Genomic DNA, 13,271 nt, shown 5'->3' with positions numbered 1-13,271 from the left:
CCTACACCCCCGTGTGTGCTTTTTGCATAAACAGCCAGTTGTGTGTGAACTTCAGCGTTTCTCCTTGTATCTTTTACCAGCCATTATCCCAACTGGATGAACTGAACTCCTTAAAATGCTGCTACAGCAATCGTGGAAGATGGACACTTCTCTAACACCATCTCAAGAAGCCCTGCTCCCACTTTCAGAAGACAGACGTCTGGGCTCACTGAAGTTATGGAGGTGTATAACAATTATACATATTTATACGTATTGAGCTCTGGGCTGAAAAGCAGGAATAGGTTTTTGCTCCATGTGCAGGGTCCTACTGGGAAGTGTAAGCTTAGTGCACCACAGGGAATGGTATTGGGGCAGGGAGCTTGACATTTTTGAAAGAAGACGACCTTTTAAAGGGAATTGCACAAAAACAAACCTGAAGTTTGTTTGTTTGTTAAATGGGCTGTTCTTCTGTGTGAAATATTTTTATCTGCAGCACTTGTTTGTGGGCATAGCCAGGATTTGGGGGGGAGGGCAGAACTTCAGTTAGTTAAGTATTTTTATGTATTTACTTGATTTAGGGGGGCAAATGCCCCCCCTTGGCTACGCCCATGGCTGGGTCTGTTGTGGGTGTTTTGGAAGGGGGGGTGTCAGACCAACTCTCCATTTCCATAGTTTCACTTCTCTAGTTCTAGAGGGGAGTTTATGGCCCCTTCTAATGTGTGCATATATGTGAGAAACATTACAGTGAAATGCAAAATCTACATGGATCTTGAAGGACAATTCCAATTATCAACTGCTTGTGGATCTTTTACACACCAAAAAGAAGGGGAGATATATTTTCCGCAGCATTGCAAGGAACAATAAAATACCATCAGTTTTGTTGGATCACAAAGATGCGGCTGAGGAACAAGAAGATGAAGCATCGTATAGGAGTGGTATTAAAGCGATTAGAGCTGGACAAATGCAAAGGGCAGTTTGTACACACTGTCAGCACTGGGATTGGAGGGCACATCTGGATCAGGACACCAGCATTGAGTAGGTGGGTTTTAACTCTTCACCCTTGCTATGGGCTCAGTCCAGGTTAGAGACCTTGAACCTGCAGTTTGCATTGGAAAAATAATACCCATTTGCTTCAGTGGGAGCTTCAGAACACACACACACACACCGTATCTAAATTGCAGGAAGAGGGTCCTTTATCTAGACTGAGCAGGGGACAAAGAGTTAAAGTCCCCCACACTGGAATCCTGATCCAAACTGCTCCTCCTCATGCCACACTTGGCAATTTGTGTCAAGCAAACCAAACCAAAACCTTCACTCAAAAGATGCAGTTTGGTGGTTTACATAATGTCTTGTTTGGCCCTGACTGTAGGGAAGAGGTATGAGGACTAAGGAAAACCAGGCCTGGCAGGGCACTGTTTGCTGCTCACTGGTGGATAATTGCCAAATCCTGCTCTGGGTTAATTTTGTCCCCCTTTAGGCCTCATGGCAGAAGAGTACTCCTTTGCTTTCGTCTTTACTCTTGCATACTTTCCCTACCTGTGGTGGTTTTCGCTTTCCCATGATGTTGTGAGGAATGGAACAGTTTTTTCACAGAGCAGTATGCCAGCTGTTTTCCAGCCTATAGTTCAGCTGCACAATTTTCTGGCATAGTGCAACAAACCATAGAAAATATACTCTTCGCCCTTCACCAAGAAGCTTTGGCTAAGTTGACTAAGTGATAAAGAGTTAATGGGTAAAAACACAGTCTTCAGCCTGATTCTGGCAGTCCATGATCTGCTCCTAAACTACTAAGGCCACGTGCTGCCTCCCCTTTAGGGAGGCCTGTGGTGGCTGCAACTGCAAATGCAAGCTATGCCTTGCTATGGAGGGAGGGCCAGTGGATAGTCAAATGACCCATCAGTGGAGTTACTGTTTAAAACTCTTTGAAAAGAGTTATATTAAAATTTGCTAATTTCTTGTTTGCTCGTGCACAAACAAGCCTTCCAGCCCCACAAACAGCTTGCTTCATCCAGGCAAGCAAGAGACGTGACTTCAGTTCAAGACAGTGACAGATCCACACATTTTGTCCTAGGGAGCAGAAGTCTGCCCCTTCTGCACTTTGGGGCTGCAGAGACACTGGTTGCGATCTTTGAATTGTAGCTGTTGAGGTATTTTGGGATGGTCCTTTGCCCTTGAGGATGCTATATTTGTGGAGTGTCAAAAGAGATACCAGGATGGGGATGGAGGCAGCCAAGAACCGGGGAGAGGCAGCAGAAGAAAGTGCATGCTAGAGATGGACTCCTATCTGCCGTTTACTTCAACACATACAATCACATCCCTCCCCTTGCACAGAAAGCCACCTAGGTCTGGGCCACATTCCCTTCCTTCTCCGAGTTCTCCATTGCATACCGCAAAGGTTAAGTTTTGAGGTGAAACCAGCAACACAAGGAGTATCAGATCTGAAATGGGAAAATGGAGGGACAGAGACCTTAAAAATGGGCAACATGGTCCTACCCACCACGAAAGAGCAGCCCCTTTGTACAGGTAGGATATTTGCTGGGGGTGGACAGAGTGTGGCTTCTCCAATAGTTGGTAGAGTAAGCACCTGCATTACAGCCAGCAATCTCCAGGCACTCAAGCAAAAGGTAACAGGAGATGAATGGAAAGATGGACGAGAGAAATCAGGTAGGACCTCCAGGCACTGTGTCAAGCTTCTCCAGCCAAAGGAGCCTCCCTTGTGTTGGTTGCCTGCTTTGCCCATTGTTGGGCTCCACCTGCCCCACCAACACCAAGCCCCTTTAAAGTTGCCACTAATGGAAACATGGGCATTGGATAGGGCCTAAACCTGGAAGCTTTTGGACTGAGAATGCTTTGTTCCCTGTCAATTACCTTTAACTAGTTTTATAAGTTAGGAAGAAACAAAAGCACCTGATTATTATTATTATTATTATTAATTATTTAGCACATTGTTTTTTATTAATAGTAGCCATGTAAGATTGTCTTCCATAAACACGGTTTTAACAATGAGTCTGTAAGTGACCATGGAGGCCAATTCTGGATCCACACGTCCTTCTACAGTGGGGACATTGGTTCCCGGGTGGGAGTTGATCACGGTGTGGATTTGCCAAGCATGCCTTTCTCTTAGCATGTTTCTCCCTTGCGTTCTGAGTTTGACTGTCTTCATAGTCCATGACACCTTTGGTAAAAAGGTTGTTCTCCAACTGGAGCGCTTGCAGGCCAGTGTTTCCCAGTTGTTGGTGTTTATACTACATTTTTTAAGATTTGCCTTGCGACAGTCTTTAAACCTCTTTTGTTGACCACCAGCATTACACTTTCCATTTTTAAGTTCAGAGTAGAGTAGTTACTTAGGAAGACAATCATCAAGCATCCGCACAACATGACCAGTCGAACGAAGTTGATGTTGAAGAATCATTGCTTCAACACTGGTGATCTTTGCTTCATCCAGTACACTGTCTGGATCCAGTTCTGTCTTCCCAAGTGATGTGTAAGATTTTTCAGAGACACCATTGATGGAATCTTTCAAGAAGTTGGAGATGGCGTTTGTAAGTGGTCCATGTTTCACAAGCATACAGTAAGGTTGGTAGTACAATAGTTTTGTAAACAAGCATTTTGGTTTCCCTGCCAATGTCCTCAAACACTCTGTACTTCAATTGGGAGAAAGCCGCACTCGCAGAGCTCAGGTGATGCTGGATTTGGCATCAATGTTGACCCTTGTAGAAAGATAACTGCCTAGGTAGGAGAAGTGATCAACATTTTCCAATGTTACACCATTGAGTTGGATTTGGGGCACTGCAGAGGGGTTATTTTGTACTTGTTGGTGCAGCACTTTGGTTTTTTGGATGTTGAGCAACAAGTCAAGCTTTTTGTAAGCTTCTGTGAATATATTTAGGATGGTTTGGAGGTCATCCGCTGAGCATGCACACACTACATTGTCTACCAAACCCAATAACCCTCTTATCACAAACATATTTAAAAGGACATGGAATGTTAATCAGCCCAAAGCACCTAAAGATATATAATGAAGGCATATGATACATTGAATTGTATATGCAAATGAAAAGTTTTCTATTTTCTTATGGTACTTGTGTGTCCAGTCTTGAGGAAAATTAACCAGGAAATTCTACATTCACTCAATAAAACTTCCCTATGGACCATGCTTTTGGTGATTTCTTGCTTTGGAGTGATAGGAGTAGCAAGTATGACTATTGTAGCACCAACTATAAACAGAGCATTCTTATGTCACACTTGCCAATTCCTGCTCTTGTTTTCTGAAATAATAATATCCAAATTTCCATCTCTGCCATATTAAGCAGTTGGTACCTTACCTTTCTCGCCCTGATCTGGCCACAGTGATCCATGTGACGGTCACCTCCAGGCTTAATTATTGTAACTTGCTCTATGCAGGGCTGGCCTTGAAGCTGACCCAGAAATTCCAGAATGCCACAGTGAGGCTCCTTTGGGGTCCTTGCCGCGGGATCACATTCATCCTGTGCTTTACCAACTGCACTGGCTCCCGGTGGAGTACAGGGTCAGGTTTAAGGTGCTGGTTTTGACCTTTAAAGCCCTATGCGGCCTAGGACCCTCATACATATGGGACTACCTCTCCTGGTATGCCCCACAGAGGACCTTAAGGTCCACAAATGACAACATTTTGGAGGTCCCAAGTCGCAAGGTGGTTAGATTGGTCTCAACTAGGGCCAGGACCTTTTCAGCAGTGGCCCCGACTTGGTGGAACGCTCTGTCACCTTTCCGCAGGGCCTGCAAGACACAGCTGTTCCGCCTGGCCTTTGGTTTGGACTCAGTCTGACGCTTATGTTTCCCTCCCCTTATGGTTTTGATCTATGGGCAATTTTTAAAACGAGGCTGCATTTTAAATTGCATTTTAACCTGTATTATAAATTGGGTTTTTTTTTTCCTATTATGTTTTTACTGTAATTTTACTGGTGCCTGGCTCTGGCCAGGGGGGGCGGGGTATAAATAAAATTTATTACTATAATTAAAAGCAATGAAACAGCAGGTTCTTACTAACGTAAGTATGTGTTTGGATTTAAATACCTTATCCACTCCTTGAGACAGCTCATGAAGCTTGCACAAAAACAGCTTTCACAAGGGTGTGTGTTGTTTAGTAATTACTAATAGTGATCAGACTCTAGTAGGCATAATAAGCTCTGCTCAATAGGGTTGTGCTTCTTATCATAATTGGACTTTGTACTTGCTGTCACAGAGCTGAGGCAAAACAATTAAAGATAAATGTCACTGGAGGTTCAAGACTGAATACAAATTGTTCTTTCTGGCTTAGGTTTAATAGCTGATGTCCTTGTTTTACCCAGTTTGACCCCTGCTTGGTATAAATCAATGGACCACTTTCCTGCTGTGCATTTTTACATGGTGTAAATATAACGCTACACAAGCAAAACATACAACTTTACAGGCCAACTCCTACTTTCTCTCCAGTTCTCTACACTGTTTTTTAATCAACGCAAGTCTCTTGTTACATTCGTCCTTAGAAAACAACAGCCTTATTTTAAGATGCTGAGGCACATGCCCAAGGCCTTGAAAGCATTTATGTCTGTCATTCCGTTAGACTACAAAGGCTGTTTGAAAATTTAGTCAGGAAACCTACGGCTGCAATCAGTAGCCTACTTTCTCTGGAGCAGAGCCACTTACTTTGATGGGACTTCTTCAGAAAGAATGTCACGCGGACTATAACAAAAACTGCTTTTAACACTCTTGCTTATTCTAGGAATATATATAAAGAAGATTCTCATCATCTCTGGACTTTAACTGGTAAGCTCTGATTTCTGTGTTAATTACAAACTTTTGCAAGGTACAAAGTAAACGTGCCACTTTTTGCTCTACCAACTTGCCTCTGGCTCCAGCCACTTCCGGCATGTAGCCCCTGAGAGGCTCAGTATATGTGGCCCCAAGACCTTAGGGCCTCCTGTTTTTAGGCCCTCAGTTTCCCAGCTTGTTCACAGAGCTCACTAGGTGACCTTGGGCTGCTCTCCCCAGCAGAAAGGTGTGTGCGTGTGCATGTGTGTGAAGAGGTGAGTATGGTGAATTATTTCTGCTTGAAGACTTCATCTTTGATTTGAATTCCTGCACATTTGTTAATTTCAGATAATTGCTTGGATCCTAACTAACCCCCCATGAACAGAGGTGCTCCTTCTCGTGGAAGAAACTGGGATCCAGCTGGAGTGCAGAAGTGAGGCAGCATTTTCCGCTGACCTCCCATTCCCCTTGCAACCCCCTGTACCACTTCAAGGGGCAGCAAGGGGAAGAGAACAGCGAACGTCACCTTTTCCCTTCCCTCCTTATGCCCTTTGGGATGGTGATTACTGTCAGGAAGAACTTCCTGACAGTAAGAGCCGTTCGACAGTGGAATTTGCTGCCAAGGAGTGTGGTGGAGTCTCCTTCTTTGGAGGTCTTTAAGCAGAGGCTTGACAACCATATGTCAGGAGTGCTCTGATGGTGTTTCCTGCTTGGCAGGGGGTTGGACTCGATGGCCCTTGTGGTCTCTTCCAACTCTATGATTCTATGAAGGGCCCTTCAAATGCTACAGCAGCAGCGCAAGATGAAATGATGGCCATGTGGTTCCCATGGAGCTATGAAGTGTACCTGGGTCTCCCTGCAGATGAGCAGGACCTATACATAGAAACTTTATTTGCATTAGCCACTAGCCATAGCAATAAAATAAAACGAACAGGTCCTATGGAAGCAAGGGGAATGAGATTCCAGTTGCAAATGGTGGCCTGCAAGAGTCTTTTAAAAGATCTATCTGGGCACTGTCTGGAGCCTTTGCCTATTCTGATTGGTAGTCAAAATTCCTGACCATTCCAAATAGTTTCTAACTCTAGAAGTATTCTAGAGTTGGAAGAAGCATAAAAGCCACCAAGCCCAACCTTCTCCCTTAAGACAGAGGCAGCCCCCGCAGCCCTCCACCCGCCTGCCGTCTGGACGCCCATATGCCACTTAAGGAAGCTTCATTCCAATAAGGTCTTAGACCAGTTAAGTGCTTATGGGCAAATAAGTTCCAGTGGCTTAAATGGGTGAGACAAACAACTTTCAGGTGAGGTAGGGAAGGGGAAGTGTTGGCTCCTTGTTCCAGTATCAGCTGTTCCCCAACACCCCTGAATCAGATGTCAGGCCAAAATAAAAAGCTTCAAATAATTTCCTCATGGTGACTTAGGTGGTTGAGTGCTGACAAGATCAGAGCCCAAACAGGGCAGCTTAAAAATAAAAAGGGGTGTGTGTATGTATCAGCATTCTCGGTTGAATCCTGAGCTATGCAGAAGTACAAAGCAAAAGGGTCACTTCCGTCAAAACCAGCCCAATGGCAATTAAACATGCCCAGTTGCTTCCAGGAACCATGCAATACTGAGTACCATATTGATCCGAATATAAGACACACCCACAAATAAGCCACACCTTTAAATTTCAAGGCTTATTTGCGGGTGCGGCCTGCCTCCCGGCACTCCCTCCCCAAGCTGCCAAGCGGGACACCAAGCGGCAGCTACCTCCGTCCCCCGTTCAGGGCGGTCACGCCTGGAGGCGGGCGCACAGCGCTCGGTTCCAAGATGCACTTCAACTTTTCAAAGTCCGAATTTGGGGGAAAGTGCGGCTTATATTCGGGCCAATATGGTATTAGTTGGAAACAAAAAAATGAAAACTGGAGAGGCAGGAGAGTGCACTGGCCTATTTGATCCCTTTTACAGTTGATCCTGGAGGAGGAAAAGAGCAAGGATGGCTGGTGGACTTGCAGGAATCCAGAGTAGGAATACTCTTCTTAGGGTGTGAGGAAGATACATTGCAACACTTTGTTGTAGGACCTACTAATCCTATAAAAGCTGATTACAATGCTGCAAAGCACAAAGGATTAGTTACTAATGAAATTAACAATACTTGTTCATGAAAAAAAGCATTCTGAATAAATCTTAAAGTAATAATTAAAAGATGACAAAAAGAAAACATGCCAATGTGTTTAATGGATAAAATGCCAAATTACAGCCCTCTGTGTTATAACATCCCACACTGTGCCAAAATTTTCTTCAATTCTCAGTATAAATTTTTGTGGGGAGAATGGCTGTGGGGAGGGATAATGATTGAAAATCAAGCATCCTGCCTGAAGACCTTCCCCTAGCACAAAGCTGCCATTGGCTACCTGCACCAAAACGACTACCCCAAAATAAAGAATAAGGCTGCACTCCTAACCAGGGGTGGCTGAACATGCCAATTTCAGTTTTGCTCAGTTTCTCATTTTTCCACTCTTGAGTTTAGTTCTCCACATTTCTATATTGGTTTGTGATTTTTTTTTTAAAGTCCACATTAATATTCATCAGCATTTTGCTGTGAATTTGTCATCATATACAAATTTATGTATGTAAATTTAGCTATTATATATGTTTGCATGCACACTTTACCTTAGTATATGGTTTTTTGTGTACATTACCCGGCTGGAGAACTGCATTGCAACATTCAGAAAACTGCACATTTTGAATGGCTCCATTTCTGTTCTCATATAATTTCAGAATGTGTGAATTCTGTAGGCTGAGGTTTACCTTTAAATGCAAACTGAATCAATTTCCGCCAACCCTACTCCTAACCTCACATATTTGTGAATAACTCAATAGGAATATTGCCTTTATCAGTAAGAGCATGGCTGAGGACCTTGAAATATTGGATCTTCCTCCATTATAGAGCCCTATCCCCTAATTCTCTACTTTACGATCTTTTAAGTGATAGTGCAATTTACAACCTATCATTGATTTGTAGGAGAAAACTGGATTCGATAGGGCTCACTCTAACTGACTTTGAAATTTCTGATCCCAAAGATACATGGGAAATTATCAGGAAGACTCTTACAGAAAAAAGTGTTCTCGCCATGCTTAAGGTTGCAAAGCACAGCATCTGCTCTCCTATCCACTTAAATCTCCCTTTGTGTAGAGATTTCCAAAAGGGATACATGACAAATCTGAAGAAACATGAATTGTGTAGGCTGTTTATGTTGGCCAGATTTAACATGTTTCCCTCGGTGGTTGTGAGAGGAAGATACTTAGCTATCCCAGAATCAGAGCGTCTCTGCAAATGCAGAAAACAGGAACCCGATACCCTAGAGCATATATTCTTTTCCTGTGATTTTGGCAGCTATGCCAGAAGACAAGTATTTGAGGCCCTAAAATTTAATAGACAGATCTCTACACAACCAACTGTTCAGGACCTGCTGGCGGACAGCGATGAGCAAATCACTTTAATAGTGGCTGAATTTTTAAGTGCTGTCCATGAAGAAAGAATGGGCCATGAAGAAAGAATTTTTAAGTGCTGTCCATTAAGAAAGAATGGTCCATGAAGAAAGGAGGGCCCTGCTCCTTCCTGCCACTCACCATCTGGCCTGGGGCGGGGCCTGAAGCCTCATAAGGACTGCTGTGCTCTGCTGCCCAGGAGGATTCTCCTGCGTGTGAGTGTCTGAGGGCCCTGCTCCTTCCTGCCACTCACCATCTGGCCTGGGGTGGGGCCTGAAGCCTCACAGGGACTGCTGCGCTCTGCTGCCCAGGAGGATTCTCCTGCGTGTGAGTGTCTGAGGGCCCTGCTCCTTCCTGCCACTCACCATCTGGCCTGGGGTGGGGCCTGAAGCCTCACAGGGACTGCTGCGCTCTGCTGCCCAGGAGGATTCTCCTGCGTGTGAGTGTCTGAGGGCCCTGCTCCTTCCTGCCACTCACCATCTGGCCTGGGGTGGGGCCTGAAGCCTCACAGGGACTGCTGCGCTCTGCTGCGCTCTGCTGCCCAGGAGGACTCTCCTGTATGTGAGTGTCTGAGGGCCCTGCTCCTTCTTGCCACTCACCATCTGGCCTGGGGTGGGGCCTGAAGCCTCATAAGGACTGCTGCACTCCGCTGCCCAGGAGGACTCTCCTGTGTGAGTGTATGGGGCCCTGCTCCTTCCTGCCACTTACCACCTGGCCCAGGGCAGGGCCTGACGGGCCTCACTAGGACAGTTGCTGTTACTGCTGGAGGGGTGCAGAGTGCTTTTAAAATGTTTTAAAAATTTTATTTTGAATTTTTTGTATGTGGGGGTGGGGGTGGGGTGGATGTTTGTTGGGCCTGGGAATTTGTTTGATTTTATGTTTTTGTAATTGTAATTGTTTTTTGTTTGTATTGTTTTATTTGTGTTGTTGTTGTTGTTGTTGTTTTGTTGTTTTGTTGTTCTTTTTTAAAAGTGTTATTTTGTTCTTAAGGGGAGGGGTCAGGGCTGCTGGGGAGTTGGTCACAGCCAACAAAATGGCTGGGACATGTTTCACAGGGGGGAATGCACTGGGACAACCGATCTCAGTGATCACGGGTAGGAGGAGGAGTTACGCTAAGACCAGACCATGTCATTACAGAGGAGGCAGGTTTAGTCGTTGTCTGAGGACTATCCCTGCCTCCGGGTCTGGTCCTGACCGGATGGATACTAGAATCAGCAAGGGATACCCACATGACCTGAAAGTGTTGCTGTGCAATGCCAGGTCAATGATTCATAAGACCACTGCCATCCATGACTTGATCATGGATGGAGGACTTGACCTGGCATGTGTAACAGAGACTTGGTTGGATGAAGCAGATGGGCCTGTCCTTGCCGCTGCTTGTCCACCAGGTTTCTCTTACACACAGCAACCCAGGACATGTGGGCGGGGAGGGGGGGTTGCAGTGATTTTTAGGAAGTCATAGTTTGCACCAGGCGTCCTATTGGGAAGACCCAATTTTCCGAGTGCATGTTCTGGAAGTTGGGCAATAGGGGCAGTACAGGATTTCTTTTGGTGTACCGACCTCCCCGCTGCACCAAGGATTCCCTGCCCGAGCTGCTTCAGGTCGTGGCGGATGTTCTCCTGGAGACACCCAGCTTGGTTGTCCTAGGGGATTTTAACATCCATGCTGACACGACCTTACAAGGGGCCGCTCGGGACTTCGTGGAAAGCATGGCCTCCATGGGGCTGTCCCTGAATAAGTCTGGCCCAACCCATAGCCGCGGACATGCCTTGGACCTGGTGTTTACCTCTATGGATGTTGGTGATCTGACACTAACTAAAAGTGAAACGAAAGAAGTGCCATGGTCAGATCACTTCCTGGTGCAACTGGACTTCTCTGCGACCCATCCCCTCTGCAGGGAGGTGGGACCGATTCGGATGGTCCGCCCCCGCCACTTAATGGATCCAAATGGTTTCCAGAGAGTGGTAGGGGATGCTTTATCCCATGTTGATGGCCTTTCAGCCGATTCCCTGGTGGCCCGCTGGAATGTGGAGTTAACCAGGGCTATTGACTGTTTGGCTCCGAAGCGCCCTCTCCGATTGCATGGAGCCCGGAGAGCCCCGTGGTTTTCCACGGATCTGAGGGCAATGAAACAATCGTTGAGACGGCTAGAGCGCCGGTGGCGGATAACTCATTCCGAATCTGACCGGACACAGGTTAGAGCTCAACGTCGAGCCTACCAAGTGGCGATAGCGACGGCGAAGAAGACTTTCTTCACCGCCTCTATTGCATCTGCAGAAAACAGCAGCAGGAGACTCTTTCAGGTGGTTCACAATTTAGCGGAACCACCTGTAACATCGGGGCCCAGTACGGGCCATATGTTCTCCTGCAATGATTTTGCAAATTTTTTTACAGATAAAATCGCTCAGATTCGGGAAGAAGTAGACTCCACCGTGGGAGCAGGGCCGGGGCGGGAGAGTGCTAAGAGTCCTGTCTGGTCAAGTTGTGTGGGATCAATTCCAATCTGTTACCTCCGAGGATGTGGACAGGCTGCTTGGACGAGTGAAGCCAACCACCTGTCTCCTGGATCCTTGCCCATCCTGGTTTATAAAAGCTAGCCGGGAAGGACTGGGCGATGGGCTTCGTGGGGTGGTGAATGCTTCCCTCCGTGAGGGAGCCTTCCCAGACCCGCTGAAAGAGGCGGTTATTAAACCGCTTCTTAAAAAACCATCTTTAGATGCGGCCACGATGGCCAATTATCGCCCAGTCTCAAACCTTCCATTCTTGGGCAAGGTGATTGAGCGAGTGGTTGCTGAACAACTCCAGGCACGCCTGGAAGAAGCGGACCATTTGGATCCCTTCCAGTCGGGATTCAGGCCTCATCATGGGACTGAAACTGCCTTGGTCGCACTGGTTGATGATCTCCGGCGGGCTAGGGACAAAGGTGAGAGCTGTTTCCTAGTTCTGCTGGATCTCTCAGCGGCGTTTGATACCATCGACCATAACATCCTTCTGGACCGTCTTGAGGGGCTGGGAGCTGGGGGCACTGTCATACAGTGGTTCCGCTCCTTCCTCCTGGGCCGTGTTCAGAAAGTGGTGGTGGGGGATGAGTGTTCAGACCCCTGGGCTCTCACTTGTGGGGCGCCTCAGGGTTCTGTCCTCTCCCCCATGCTTTTCAACATTTACATGCAGCCACTGGGAGAGATCATCAGGAGGTTTGGGCTGGGTGTTCATCAGTATGCAGATGATACCCAGCTCTACCTCTCTTTTAAATCAGAACCAGTGAAGGCGGTGAAGGTCCTGTGTGAGTGTCTGGAAGCGGTTGGAGGATGGATGGCGGCTAACAGATTGAGGTTGAATCCTGACAAGACAGAAGTACTGTTTTTGGGGGACAGGAGGCGGGCAGGTGTGGAGGATTCCCTGGTCCTGAATGGGGTAACTGTGCCCCTGAAGGACCAGGTGCGCAGCCTGGGAGTCATTTTGGACTCACAGCTGTCCATGGAGGCACAGGTCAAATCTGTATCCAGGGCAGCTGTTTACCAGCTCCATCTGGTACGTAGGCTGAGACCCTATCTGCCTGCAGACTGTCTCGCCAGAGTGGTACATGCTCTGGTTATCTCCCGCTTGGACTACTGCAATGCGCTCTACGTGGGGCTACCTTTGAAGATGACCCGGAAACTACAACTAATCCAGAATGCGGCAGCTAGACTGGTGACTGGGAGCGGCCGCCGAGACCATATAACACCGGTCTTGAAAGACCTACATTGGCTCCCAGTACGTTTCCAAGCACAATTCAAAGTGTTGGTGCTGACCTTTAAAGCCCTAAATGGCCTCGGTCTAGTATACCTGAAGGAGCGTCTCCTCCCCCATCGTTCTGCCCGGACACTGAGGTCCAGCTCCGAGGGCCTTCTGGCGGTTCCCTCACTGCGAGAGGTCAAGTTACAGGGAACCAGGCAGAGGGTCTTCTCGGTAGTGGCGCCCACCCTGTGGAATGCCCTCCCATCAGATGTCAAAGCAATAAACAACTACCTGACATTCAGAAGACATCTGAAGGCAGCCCTGTTCAGGGAAGT

General features: G+C 46.8%; 2 long non-coding RNA genes across 4 annotated transcripts in view; both read left to right on the top strand.

Annotated features, from left to right (window-relative positions):
* The window catches only part of LOC307227099, a 208,191-nt gene that overhangs the window by 98,823 nt on the left and 96,097 nt on the right, over positions 1 to 13,271 (top strand). The gene's annotated exons all lie outside the window — the stretch shown is intronic.
* Positions 1 to 13,271, top strand: part of LOC307227072 — a 74,976-nt gene that overhangs the window by 652 nt on the left and 61,053 nt on the right. Inside the window, exons 2-3 of one of the 3 annotated variants that reach the window (XR_013843778.1) lie at positions 81 to 540; positions 631 to 5,896. This is a non-coding gene — a long non-coding RNA (uncharacterized lncRNA). Of the gene's footprint in view, positions 1 to 80; positions 541 to 630; positions 5,897 to 6,099; positions 6,313 to 13,271 lie in introns of those variants that run through there. The other 2 variants (XR_013843780.1, XR_013843779.1) reach the window with 2 other exon arrangements.

This window comes from Podarcis cretensis (genome assembly GCF_951804945.1).
Source record: "Podarcis cretensis genome assembly, chromosome: 11".
Taxonomy (NCBI): Eukaryota; Metazoa; Chordata; class Lepidosauria; order Squamata; family Lacertidae; genus Podarcis; species Podarcis cretensis.
Note: the sequence above shows the minus strand (reverse complement) of the source record. Positions and strands in the feature narration are given on the sequence as shown.